The following is a 14,654-nucleotide window of genomic DNA, read 5'->3' on the forward strand; positions in this document are numbered from 1 at the left end:
TAGAAGAATAGATAGATATGAGATAGATAGATAGAAGGATAGATAGATAGATAGATAGATAGATAGATAGATAGATAGATAGAGATTGACTAGTTTCTTGTCTCTGTCTTTTTCGTAGATTATCATGTCATTACATTTATTTACATTAAACCTAAGCCACATTTTTTCATAAAACTTTTTTTGTTGCAATCACTTTTATGTATAGGAAATAAATATATATGTAGTAGTTGCACCAAAACATGGCGCCTGAAGCAGGCCAAAAGCTCTCTGTGCCCTATATGTAAACGATGTGTGATAGTTGAGGGCCCTGTTACTGATTGATTCAGTATTGGAGGACCCAAGAGCTTCAAGTTACAGCTTTGGATTTGCCTAATACAAAATAATAGTTCATATATGATTTTAGGCCACATAATATGACATCAGTTTATTCAACATCAGACTTTCGGATATTTTTTTTAAGAACCTAACGTGATTTTTATATTCTACATAAACTTGCCTTAAAGGGAACTTGTAATCTTTTTCATGCTTCCTGAGCTATGGATTTTATGAAATCCTGATGGGCTCCCTCATTACAGGGAGTTATGTTTTACTCTGTCAGAGTAAACTTTTAAGTGAGCCGGGTACAAGGAGAGTCCATTGTGCAGCTTAATTCGCATATAGTGAGACACCTATCAAATAAGTCAACCCACACGGAGAGAAGCTGGCGGGGAGTCCCCCAGAAAACATTTTCTCATTCCCAGCTTTGTTTTTAAACTATGGGGGCCATTTACTATACAGAAATATGCGTAAATTAAGCATATTTCAGGCACATATGGCAGTGCAACGGTTAGCTGCGCCTCTGTCTGCAACTTTGCCTCTCTCACGCCAGGTCTAAAAAAGTGGGGTGGGCGTGGAACGGGATGGGCCGGCAAGTCCTACTCATTCACCATTTTCCACGCCTGTTTTAGGTGTAGAAAATGGTCTTAATGTAAGACAGCTTGGAAGCTGGCTTAAATTTAGAACTGGCGCTGGATGCGCCAAAGTTATTGAGAGGCCAACATCTCTTCATAGCTTTGGCGGATTCACCACCAGCACAGGGCCTTTATTAAGACCGGCTGCCGTGAAATGCTGCAGTGGTTCTATAGTAGCTCTCTGCAACGATGGAACCTCTTGGGATTTTATCTGCCTGTGGTTCAGGCAACATTTAGCGGGTGACAGGTTCCCTTTAAAATATCTACTGCATTACCTCATGATCTTCTAGGTATTTGGAATACCTCCCATTCCTTACTATTTTATCTTGTAAAGCAATGTATGTACTTCCATGTGAATGTTATTAAAGGACACATCTAGGCATCTGCTCTCCCAATTATAGTTGACTGATGGGCTTCCATTTGTCATGTTGTGACAGGTCTGGTGCTAATAAGATATTGAACACATAAACATACCCATGAGACAGGTAAAATTCAGTAGAATGACTGGCACATGGCCACGAATATTTATGAAGAATAAAGTGGACTTCTTGTCCATCGTAATCAGGCACATTTTTGCAGCAACATTTTGAATGGCTGCAAAATAAAGGTTCCTTGTTTTTTGAAGATATGGATATGATGTATTTGTGAAGTTCCTATCTCAAGCAAGCAAAGGCCAATAAGTATCATTACAGCAGCAAAGTCTGAAAATGAAATGTGTGTTATCCAGTTGCTGACAAATGAAGTTAGTCATGTGTTATGCCGATAGAATTACAGCTCCATTGTAGTTCCCATCATTATTAATATGAAAATGGATATTGTCTCTGTGAGAACCATCCTGAAAGCCTCCTGCAGGTTTATTTAACCCTATTGTATGCCTGTCCCTTGTAAGTAGGTCACATAATATGCGACGTTTTCTAGACTATAGCTTTGTATACCTCGATGAATCAGGCTGTCTATAGCTATCGATTAGTTTCATATGATCACATATATAGTGGTGTGTATGCCATTCATAATACCAAAATGATTTGACATTTTATGGGAATGGCTTTGTGGGATATGGGATGACAGGGAGTCAGGGGGTTAAAAACTCTTCCTGGGTGGCTTCTGAATCAGCAGTGGGCCTCCTGTGCTCTTTGACATCTCTGGAGTCCCGAGTCACCTCTCCAGCAAAAACCAAAGATATAATAGCTATCTCGTTTCTACTAGCAGACATTCATATTTCCTAAGGTTGGTAAAAATTGTATGAAGGATAGATTATAATGTTCTAGAACGCTTGCAGAAGGTAGGGTGTAGTAGTAAAGGGCTATACAGAATATAAAATGAACTACATACATAGACTAATAGACTAATATATATAGAGAGAGAGAGAACTGAACTGGCGGTACAACAAATTATTTGTCGCACTGCATTTACTACTATTTTACCTCTTTCAGAATATATTACGTTTCTATAACATCCAGTACTAGTTGCAATTTGTTTTTACCACAAAGCACACAATTTTTTGGGTTTAGAAGTTATTATTGTGAGAGTGTGAGAACACATCTACTACTACTACACTTACTATACTACTACTACTACTCGTTACATAATAATGAAACCTGTATTTATATAGTACCATGGTATTCCAATGATGCATACACATTTCACATAGTAAACATACAAAACACACAAACTGATATAGAAAGAAAAAAATCTTAAATAGAGCAGTCCTTGCCTGTAAAATGCAGTTTCCTCTGCTTACTCACTACATTTACAATTACAACACTAGGTGGACTCTTATCTCATAGACCCCATTCACAATTTAGAGGAATCTTGAACAATAAGGAACAGATGCGTCACTGTGACAGCCGGTGAGCAGAGTCTCAGGAAGGTGGCTTGATAAAAAGATCCTAAGGGTATATGCAGCACACTAGATACCCACAGAAAGGTAGGAGCTGTTGATGGTAGTGACCTCTGAGCAGAAGTCATCTTACTATAAACAGAAGGGTGTGGAAAGCCATTGGTTTGCAAAGGACTTGTTTACTATCTAGATCACCTCTTTAGTTAACTTAAATAACTGCAGGAGATGGCAGCAGTGTGACAGCTCAGGGGAGGACGGGTTTCAGTTCTGCTCAGTTCAGGACAATACTGACAGCTTACACAAGAGCCTGGGGTACAGAAATCCAGAACCTGCTCCATTACTAGCGCAGTTCACTGGGATTGTGTGGTTTCTAAATGGAATACTGGATATAATATTGGTTTTTGGTTTCTTCTGAACTTTTTGAAATTTTTAAAGGTGAGTTTACTATTTAACACTTAACAATTCATTTTGTTCTGTATGATACTTAATGCAACTTGGCCGATTATGGTATATTGTAGTGACAAAGAATACAGTTTATCGAGGTCATTTACAGATGAAGCAGAGCTGATAATGCATGATAGTGAAGAAGCAGGTTCACTTGCAGTCCTGTGTAAAATTGCATATGGTAAACTATGATATTGCATAACTTTTCTATAGTAGTAATGACTATATATATACTATAGATAGATAGATATTTGTGTTCACAATGATGTTGTAGTGTGTGTATATATATATATATATATATATATATATTAGAAAGAGACATTTGCATTCAGGATGATTATAGTTTTATATTTCTGACTCAGTATATTATCCTCTGCTAAGAAAAGAGATGTATTCATTAAATGCCTGTATGTGCTGGTTCACTAATGTCTATAACATGGGGCACAACTTGCAACTTCTTTTAGATACTTTTGTTATGATGAAGCATGAGGTTGGTTTGCTATGACACTAGTGTTTACAGTACAAATATAATAAGCAATTCACATGTCTCAAGCACTAGCCATGTTTTGTATATCTCGACTTACTTGGATCTGAACACCAGCTGTAGCTGATATAGAGTTTGTAGCATAGTTGTATTTTTAAAGTTTCTCCATTTTGCATAGAAGTAGTAATACGACAGTCTGTAAGATGCAAAACCGTATATTTGGCAAAAAAATTAAATAACACAAAAAACATGTTACATTATGACAGCCAATATACACTTAGGTCTGGCTTCTGATGAGCAGCGAGCAGTTAGATTCTATTACAGGCTAGTTTTCTATGGTTTGTGCCAGTAGGTACATGGAGTGAGTCTGTCTTATCAGCTTACAGTATCTTACTAAGTGGGGATCATTATGTGTATCCAGATACATAGCAAGTGCATATGCAGACAGTAACTATTATTTCCATACTTTTCTTTTTCGTCAGGGTATATAATATATTCAGAATATTCATCTCATCCATACTTAGAATTTCTTTAAAATTTAGACTTAATGTAATTGAAACATAGCAAATAAATAAATGGAGGAATTTACTCTGTTACTTTTATACTAATTTGTTACAGAGTAATTAAATATATAAAATAAAAATAGATAGTATGGAAATTAATAACAACATTTTTTTTTACTCACTCTAATATAAATATATATTATATATATATATATATTAGTTTTAATATATATATATATATATATATATGCATTGAAACTAATATATATATATATATATATATATATATATATTGTAATTATTATTAATTTATAGTGATAAATACAAAAGGATTAAGTGTTAGAAAATAGAACTTGTGCTATGTTACTTTAATTTTATTTTAAGCATGGAAGTTTTTCAAGGCTTCTGAGGAGCTGGAATAAGCAGCCTTCTTCTACATTCACAGTTCCAAAAAAGGGTTAAGAAAGTTCTATTAATACCAGGAGTCAGTGTGGCTAGCTGTGAAAGATAAGATCTGTGACTAGTAAATCAAAATGCCTCAATAAAATACTTTGCTATACAATGCAAAACTAATATTACATTACATGGTGTTAGCTTTCTTCTGCACGCCTGTTTTCTATGCTAATGCCTTGATTTCTGTACTCTCCCTGCCTTAATTTACTAGCAGAACTCCTGCTCATAGAGCAGTTTGGCATACAAGAAAGATATATATATATATATATATATATATTATTTTTTAATTTTTTTATTTATTAATGCAAGGGCCATAGTAGAAGTCATACTCATGAATGGAAGTTCAGACAGAACCCGTTAGCCCTTTATTCAGTGAAGGCTTCTTTCCTACAGACTGACACCTAATGTGTGCCTGTAGGGTATACACTCTTTGAAGTGTAACAGTCGTGATGAGCGTTGTTATTAGGGCTTAAGGAGTTTGTGTTGATGATAGTATAGGTAATCTGGATTTAATGTCAATATTCTGACATGTAAAGGAAAAGATAAAGGGTTTGGAAGTCATGTTCACATCAAACACATAGGTTTATCTATGCATAGTAAAAGCCCTTTAATCTGGAATTAAAAGGACCTCCGTTCGTGCTGGATTACGAAATGTAAAATATATAGACATCTTTTTCTTTATTAGCTTGCTTGTAATTTTCTCAGCATATTCTGTATGTGAAATCTAAATACTTTGCTAGTGAGACTCATAATAATCTCATTCTGAATATATTGTTTAATTTCTTAACATTGACAGGCATTCTCCTAAATTAAATCGACTGTTCTGGTGTTTCTATTATTGTTAAAGGGATTGTCCTACAAAAAGTATTCATCATTTTTCAAAGCAGCACCTGGATATGAATGCTTTTGCAACTGTATGTAATTAAAACATTTTGTATAGCCACAGAGTTATTCATTAAAATGTATTTGAGCAGTGCCACCAGCCATTTGTTCTTTTCTCTGGGTCGCACATGCTCAGTTTCATCCTTCATCCTCTGGCTGTATTTACTGTGTCAATTAGCTGTGACAATTACAGGGAAATAGCTGCAGTAGGAGGGGCATGCCAGTTAAAAATATCACTGCCCCCTACCCCCCCCCCCTCCCCAAACTGGCAGCTTAAAATAAATCCCGAAAAATAATTGGAGCAAGAGATGTGGGGAAGCTCGGGAGCCATGTGAGATACGTGGCTGGTTCTAGCTTTGTTAGAAAGAGATAACATGTACTAAATGATGTCTTATTTTAATGTTTTACATTAATCATATGATAATCCCTTTAAATGGGTTTTCTAGAACTATAAAAATGAAGTCAATGGGTTGCAGTTTTAGACAATAAAACTGATTATACTCACCTCACTGATCCCCCTCTGTTACTGTTTGGACTGTGTCTTGGTCCCCGGTGGACTCCACTTCCTGCTCTTATTGTTACACAGCAGGAAATGTCCAGGGATTGGTTGTACAGCATTCCCAACCATTTCCTGCTATGTTAGGATGTTAGCAGGAAGTGAACACAGCCAGAAGCTGGCACCATTAGAACAGCATTACTATTAATTAATGTGAACATAGTCTTAAGCTGGTCATATGTATTATATAATTGTCAGAATATATTGGCAGCAATCAAAATTAAATGAAGAAAAGTAGTCTCAAAATCTACTGTCAGGGAAAATAATAATGCATGGTCAGTCATATAATGACTACCCTGCTATACACTTCTTTAACAGTGATGGCTAGTTCGCAGTGTTCGCCAATGAACACATGTGGGCTGCCATCTTAAATCACAAGTCCGGCGATGCACAGGTAAACCCTTACCTGTGCATGCGCCGCGAGCCTGTCTGAAACAAATGCGGTCACCGGGAGCAGGCAGTTCTGAGAACAGCTGCCGGGGGCCTTCATAGGGCTGTTCTCAGAACTGCCTGCTCCCAGTGACCGCATTTGCTTCAGACTGGCTCGCGGCGCAGGCACAGGTAAGGGCTTACCTGTGCATCGCCGGAATTGTGATTTAAGATGGCAGCCTGTTCGTTGGCGAACACTGCAAACTAGCCATCACTATTCTTTAAGTGATGTTATGGCAGGTCATTTGCATAAAGGAATGCATCTACTGCTGAACTCTTCAATATAAGCATACTCATGATAAAAACAATATTGCCAATTTAGGCAGAGCTCCAAATTGCAACTTCTATCCTAAACAGGTGTTCTGCCCCTGATAAAAACACTTAATTCTCCATGCACAATCAGAGAAAATTAAAGGGCAGTCCCTATGATAACCACATAATGGATCTTATAGCAGTTGGTTCTTTTTTACTTTTTATCCCCCTATCACTGTTATCTTGTATACACCTGCATTGCACTTAAAGGGATTATGTCATGAGATATTACCCCTATAACCTAAACATATGCTCATGTCCGGAGTAATAAAAATAATCCTAAACTGGCCTTATTAAACTTCACTCAGGCTCTATTTCCCTGTCTTCTGCGCCACTTTCTACAGCTCAGCGCCGCCTGCACAATCCTACCCGTCCCTCTGCCAGATCCCGCGCGTGCACACTAGGCTCAGCCTGATGCACCGTGGACTCCTGGCAGCGGCTTCGTTGAGTAAAGTGCGCATGCGCATCAGGCCAGCCCATACACACATCTCCGTCCTCCTAATTCCCTAACATGTAGTTATCATTCTTTGTCATGTTAAAGATACAGTGTACTGCAGCTCAGTCACTGTTTTTACAAGCATGCTTGGTCACAATACAGTAGATGTGATACTTTTCCTTCTTCTCCTTCATCTATTAAGCTTACATTACACTGCCAGATAATCTTGCAGATCATCGCTAACATGTGTTCATAGTAACGCTCGTTAGTGATGATCTGGCAGTGGAATACTGCCACCGATTACCTGATGAACGAGCAAATGCTCATTCATTGTGTAATTGGAATCTTTCAACAGGTTTAAAAATCACTGTTTGCCGGCGGCAGATTGTAGTGTCTAATAACGATCTGCTGCCACCAAACAATGATTCAGTATGGGGACGAGCAATGGCATTAGCGATCCTATGCTGAGGAGGAGATTGCTGCATGTAATAGCAATGGTCTCCTCTGTTGACGAGCAGGCAATTGCTGGAAAGGAACTCTGCCCTCCCAATAATCCCAATAATTGCCTATGTGATCTGCTAGTGTACTATAAGCTTTAGGATAGTCCTGTAGTTTTCATCTCACAGAGCAGAGACTGCGGTAATCATGGACTTTATTACCTAGCAAGTTACCTCTACAGATTTGTAAGCACTTAAAACTCTCTGTTTGAGTATGACATTCAAGTTATTTTAACTCTGAATGCATTTTTTCTCTTGATGCCTTCCTTTAAGGCTGACATAAGCAGGGAGAAAGTAAAGGGCTGCATTACTGCAATTCTCCATCAACTCTGCTCCACTCTACTGATACATAGAGTGAAAGAAAATTAGGTGAATTTCCTAATAGTTTTTTTATTAGATAACTGGAGTATGCACAGAAAGTTTTTATGTCTAGTCTGGAAAATATGTGTGGCTTAACTGAAAAGGAATATGTTGTTATAAGGAGGCATCGTCTAACATGCAATTTGTACTCCAAAATTGCACCAAAATTATTGCATAAAATTCTATTTGAAGCAAAGTCAACCAATAGTTGGTATAGAGTTAAACAAAGGTGTCTTTCCCTGCACCACATTCATCATCCAGTCTAAACCACTGTGTTAAATCTGGTAGAGGTCTAGAAAGCCTGTCTAAGTTTATGCGATCAACAGGTTTAGTAAATCTGCCCAACTGTTTTGCTAAAAAATATGGCATGTGCTGCATGGATTCTTTCAATTTATTGCACTTGTTCCAGTATCTTTATAAATATGCATTTGCTATGCAAGTCTATGTACCTAGGTGTCCTTATAAGTAGTATCTTAGTATATTTTTAATAACAATAAAACATTTTCAACTGGAATGATTTTAGAATATGTTCCTATGTCAAGATATTGGTGGAATAATACAAAACAAGTCTGAGTCTGAATATTGCTATACCATACTTGGTAATCTTTTGAATTCCTTTCAGAAAGGCCACCTCATTTGTCATTAATGGTGGTCACACATACTCAATAGCTCAGTCGAGGCAGATTCTGCTGTACACAGGTGACAGAATGTTTCCCCTATTTGTGTAGACCAGCCACTCAACACACCTATTCTCACTGATAGGTCAGAAGACATTGGGGGAGGTTTATAAAAACTGGTGTAAAAAAAAATGACTTAGCTGCCCATAACAACCAATCAGATTCCACCTTTCATTTTTCAGAGCTCCTATGGAAAGAGAAAGATGGCATCTGATTAGTTGCTATGCGCAACTAAGCCAGTTCTACTTTACACCAGTTTTGATTAATGCCATTTAATTTATCTGAGAAATGTTGAACTGGACGGATCTGTGTCTTTTTTCAACCTACGTATGTAACTATATACCTATGCAGTATAGTGGAAAAACCCCATTTGACTGTGCAGAACAATAAGACAACTCTGCTCATTCTTTTGAATCGGGGGCAGGTCTATTTGTTAATGGATTTATTACATGGCTGTCCTTTTTTTTTTCCAATTTTCTAGAATTTTATTAAAATAAACTATAACTTTTAACAGCAATAGTTAGGGAGGTTTACTAACCTAATTTGCACCAAACGTTTGATGGTTCATCAAAAATAGGCATGGCTTAGATAAAAGGGCACAACTTAAAACACATTTCCTCAAGTTTGGTGTAAAATATTAGTATTTGCACTGTGCATTTAAAAGGGGTATACATACATCATATACAACAAAACAAGTGCAATGAGCATGAACTTATTAACAGGTACAAAGGAGATGAGGACCAATGTAACGGACTGAACCGTCACTGGGGCTGCTGGAGAAGTCTGAGGGCTAGCCTCCTTCCGACGGACTATGGACCCAGAACTATGGAGACCCCCTCAGACCTCTTGGGGTTACAAGGAACTATTAACCCTGATTTATGTGTGGAGTTATATGCCACATCTTTCCTATTGCCCATTAAAAGTGCAGGGTGTGAATCCCGCAACACAATAAGGGTTAACTCTGCATAGAGACTCCCAATGAATGTGTTAGTTTATTTGTCCTTTTGTTTTATTGTGTTAGTGATGATATTAAGATAGCTGACTCTAGAAGTAGCCGACTCCGGTGTAGAGGAGTAGATCACCCTATGATACACTCAGGAGATAATCCCGTCACATGCATCTCCTCTCTCTCTATTCTTTCATTAAGACACTGAGGAGGGGATGTCTGTTTGCATGCTGTTCATGTTTGATTGATTTATGTTGTTAGACTTATGGAACTGTATATATACTGAGTTGGTCTTCATTAAAGTCAGTTCCTATTTTACCCTCAACATAGAGCCTCGTCTCATGTGTGGGAGGAACAGCTATATTTACTCTGTGGATTTCTATCGGTATTATACTCCCCTGGGATTACAACACAGTTCTACCCACTGGAAGCCGGAACCTGGTCTTGGTCCCAGGGTGGGTGGAGGACAGCTAGACCCCAGCCAAGTTGTAATGCTGGAAGTTGGGACTATAGTGCTGATGGTGTCTGGTGGAGTGCTTAGAAGAACTCGGTGAGCACTAGGAAACTGATTGGTGGAGGCACCCAGTCGGGGTGCCAAGCGGTCCATCACAAGGACCCTGCCTGCAAGGGCTAACAGAGATGAGGCTTACAAAGATTAACCAGATTGATCATTCAACTTTCACGAGTGTGATAAATTGGGCATATCTTCTGCCTTTCTGTTCTATTAGACTTCTAAGGTTAAGACAGCATTAATACAAACAGTTTTCCCCAACCACAGCTTCGGCTGTGGGATAAGCACTTAACTGTTCTGCTCAAAGACATAAGCCTGCTCTTGTTTGAAAGCTGACATTCCATGTTTTCATTCAAGACTCAAGATTCAAAATGACAGCATTAGCACAACAGAAGCATGAGGTATTACTGATAGAAATCGAGTCAATAATAAAAGTGGTAAAACCTGCTTTTGCTTACACTTTCAGCTACATTCACCTCATCCCAATTTCAACAGTAATATCTTCCCATGTAGTGAAGATAATGCTGTGATTCTGGAACTCCAACTTTCAAACATTACAAAGCCCATATATCTAGCTACTACCAATGCAGAGATATGTGCAGCTAAATTTGACATTACAATCATTGCATTGACCCATATAAGGTCTCTTTCACACTTGTGTTGTCCGGATCCGTCGTGTACTCCATTTGCCGGAATTACACGCCGGATCCGTAACATCGCAAGTGAACTGAAAGCATTTGAAGACGGATCCGTCTTCAAAATGCGTTCAGTGTTACTATGGCAGCCAGGACGCTATTAAAGTCCTGGTTGCCATAGTAGTAGTGGGGAGCAGTAAACTTACCGTCCTCGCGGCTCCCAGGGCGCCCCAGAATGACGTCAGAGCGCCCCATGCACATGGATGACATGATCCATGCGATCACGTCATCCATGCGCGTGGGGCACCCTGACGTCACTCTGAAGCGCCCCGGGAGCCGCACGGACGGTAAGTATACTGCTCCCCACTACACTTTACCATGGCAAACAGGACTTTAGCGTCCTGGCAGCCATGGTAAACATTCAGAAAAAGCTAAACGTCGGATCCGGTAATGCGCTGAAACGACGTTTAGCTTAAGGCCTGATCCGGATTAATGCCTTTCATTGGGCTTTAATTCCGGATCCGGCCTTGCGGCAAGTGTTCAGGATTTTTGGCCGGAGCAAAAAGCGCAGCATGCTGCGGTATTTTCTCCGGCCAAAAAACGTTCCGGTCCTGAACTGAAGACATCCTGATGCACCCTGAACGGATTTCTCTCAATTTAGAATGCATTGGGATTTTCCTGATCAGGATTCTTCCGGCATAGAGCACTGACGACGGAACTCTATGCCAGAACAGAAGGACGCAAGTGTGAAAGAGCCCTAATAAAGTTATGCTATTTATACCACACAGTAAACGCCATAAATAAATGCCACAGAATAATGTTAAAATTGCAGTTTTTTTATCTTTCCCCCTAAACATAAAATAATACAAGTTTTTTAATACACTATAAATACCTTCAAAAACCTACAACTCATCACGCAAAATAACAGAAAAATTTTGAAGAAAAAATAAGTTCTGACTGCCAGAACATGAAGGGTGAAAATGTTATTGGTCATTAAGGCTAAAATTAATTATGTCACTAAGGGGTTTAAAAATTCAATTGTGTCCCCTTGTGCGCCAACAAAATTTACTTCAAACGCAGATAAAAATTCTATAATAAAAATTTAAAAAAAACTCCCCCCCCCTATTTTAATGTGACTGTTAGGAGGTTAAAGGGATTGTCCAGGATGTTTATATTAATGTCTTATTCTATAAATATTTAATCAGTGGGGCTTCTCCAACACCCCGTACCCCTGCGGGTCAGCTATTTTGCAGGAGGTCTGGAACTGGAAGTAGGTGAAGGAACTATACAGCACCATCGATTGTGCAGTGGACAGAGTTGGTTACTGCAGCCCTGCTCCCATTAAAGTGAATGGGAAAAGCACTACAGTTACCAGCTCTGTCCACTACACAATGGATGAAGCTGTGTAGTTCCCTTGCCTACTTCCGCTGCAGAAACAGCAAATTTAAAGGGTATCAGACCCCTACCGATCAGATATTGCTAGCCTATTCTGAGAATAGGCTATATGTATAAAAAAAAAATCCTGGACAACCACTATAATTTTCCTTAGCAAGTAGCAAATGTTTAATTTTAGATGTATCATTTATGAAGGTCCAATATATTAGAACTGTTGCTGAAGCAATTGCACTGGAGAAAACTGAAATTCTGCATACAGTAACTATCCAATATATTGTCAAAAATCTTATATAGCTGATATAGACCTTTACGATTATAGCAGTATGCTAAGGAGTTTTATTTTAAATAAAATTATAATGGTGCAAAATTAAAACATTATGATACCCAGATACTATAGTGCTAACTACATACTTCAGATACAATAATATGTGAAGTAATCAATAGTAGACTAACCTATAGGATAAAAGGAAATAAAAGTAAACACGATACTTGACCTTTCTAGGCAATGTTAATTATTTACAAAATTGAAAAGCCACTGACAGATTCACTGTAAAGAAAATTGTACGGAAAAAAAGAGCATTGTGCGCTTGTCTTCTATCTGGTCATATACGTTTCTGCCATTCCTCATAAAATAACAAAGGCTGAGCTTCATTAAAAACAGTCTAAATCAACTTTTGCCAACATTCAAAAGTAAAGCAGAGGAACCTTGACTGAAAATAAAATAAAATTCTGAATCTTAAAGGGACATGAAAATGTTAGTGAACTGTATCTCTATTGTGCACTACTATCTAATATTGGGGCCAAACACAGTAGGGGAGATTTATCAAACTGATGTAAGGTACAACTGGCTTAGTTGCCCATTGTAGCGAATAAGATCCCACCTTTCATTTTCCAAAGGAGCTATCAAAAATGAAAGGTGGAATCTGTTTGGTTGCTATGAGCAAGTTGTACGTTACATGCCAATTCCACTTTATACCAGTTACCTCTCCCAGTGTCCCTTCGGATGATCGATAGGAATTTTATAAAAATGTCTGCCACCCTGATCACTACTTTAGCTTCTCTCCAGTACAAACAGATATATTTAAATACATCTGTGTAAAAGACAGTTATATTTTTTTTCTAAAAACATTTTATATTATTGACTGACTTTACATTTAGTTTTCCAGTTTTCTAGTAGATTTTACATGACATAATTTGTGCTATGCAAAATAAAGACATGCCTCGGTTTACTAAGCATCAGTTCGAGCTAATCAATCAGTTACAAGTCTTTCATGACTAAAACCGGAAAATATGTAATTTCTAAGGCTGCAACTATTTTGGGCCTTCAGGACACTTTTACATTTTTTGCTGATATAACTGTATGTTGTAGGTTTGATTCCTTGTGGAATAAATTACATTTTTAAACACTATCGTCTTTAGGTACCTGTATTGAAAAAATTGTATGCCTTTTTTGGGAGGAGTAATGAAAAACACATGAATTGTGTGTCAATATAATTACTAGTGTTGGGTGCGAATATTCAAATCACAAACTTTAATCGCGAATATCGCCACTTTGAGAATTTGCGAAGATTTAGAATATAGTGCTATATATTCGTATTCGCGAATATTCTCATTTTTTTTTTCCCATCTGAACCCATGATACCTCCCAGCTTCTTGCTTGTGGGCCAATGAGAAGGCTGCAATGTCTTTGTCTGAGCTTAGCAACCAATAGGAAAGTTGCCTACCCCTTACTATATAAGAACCTCCCCAGCAGCCCTTGTATGCAGTATTTTGCAGATCTGAGACAGACAGCAGTGTCATTGCTGTGCTCTGTGCTTTCCACACTACATTAGATAGATAGTTAATTAGCTTATATATATATAATACAGATAGTTAGTGGGAGGTAGTCAGTGTAGGTTATATCCTGATATAGTGTAGGTTAGATTGATCTATAGTGTAGCTGATAGGTTCCAGTGCAGGGTGTTAGGTAGTGTGATAGGTTCTGCTGTCCATACATACCTGCTACATACATAGTGCTGTGATGTCACAAGTTTACAACAATACTTAGTGCACCAATCAGTAATATGTAGTCAGACCTGCTAAAATGTGAAGTTGCACGCATTGCGCAAAAATATGTGCATCATTAATTGCCGATTTGCGCAGTCGCGAATATATTGGAGCACTCTATCTGCATATAAAGCTATTGTAATGTTCTGCCGTGCCAACCATTTTCTCCAGTCTCAGGAAACTTCTAGCAGCTTGAAAAATGTAGCAACAGTGACCCACGCCTGTATTGCGCGCGCAATACGCACATATTACATCAAAGATTTTTGCAATCAAGAAAATAATGGTGAATTTTTTGAAT

The 14,654-nt window shown here is 38.1% G+C and overlaps 1 protein-coding gene across 11 annotated transcripts in view; it reads left to right on the forward strand.

Moving 5' to 3' along the window:
* EYA4 (EYA transcriptional coactivator and phosphatase 4) overlaps positions 1-14,654 on the forward strand; it is a 309,340-nt gene that overhangs the window by 107,745 nt on the left and 186,941 nt on the right. The window contains exon 1 of one of the 11 annotated variants that reach the window (XM_044289390.1): positions 3,051-3,225. The exons of the other annotated variants lie outside the window; for them this stretch is intronic. The gene's annotated coding sequence lies outside the window, so the exon portion shown is untranslated. Of the gene's footprint in view, positions 1-3,050; positions 3,226-14,654 lie in introns of those variants that run through there. 11 annotated transcript variants of the gene reach the window in all.

The sequence above is a fragment of the Bufo gargarizans genome, chromosome 4, assembly GCF_014858855.1.
Source record: "Bufo gargarizans isolate SCDJY-AF-19 chromosome 4, ASM1485885v1, whole genome shotgun sequence".
Taxonomy (NCBI): domain Eukaryota; kingdom Metazoa; phylum Chordata; class Amphibia; order Anura; family Bufonidae; genus Bufo; species Bufo gargarizans.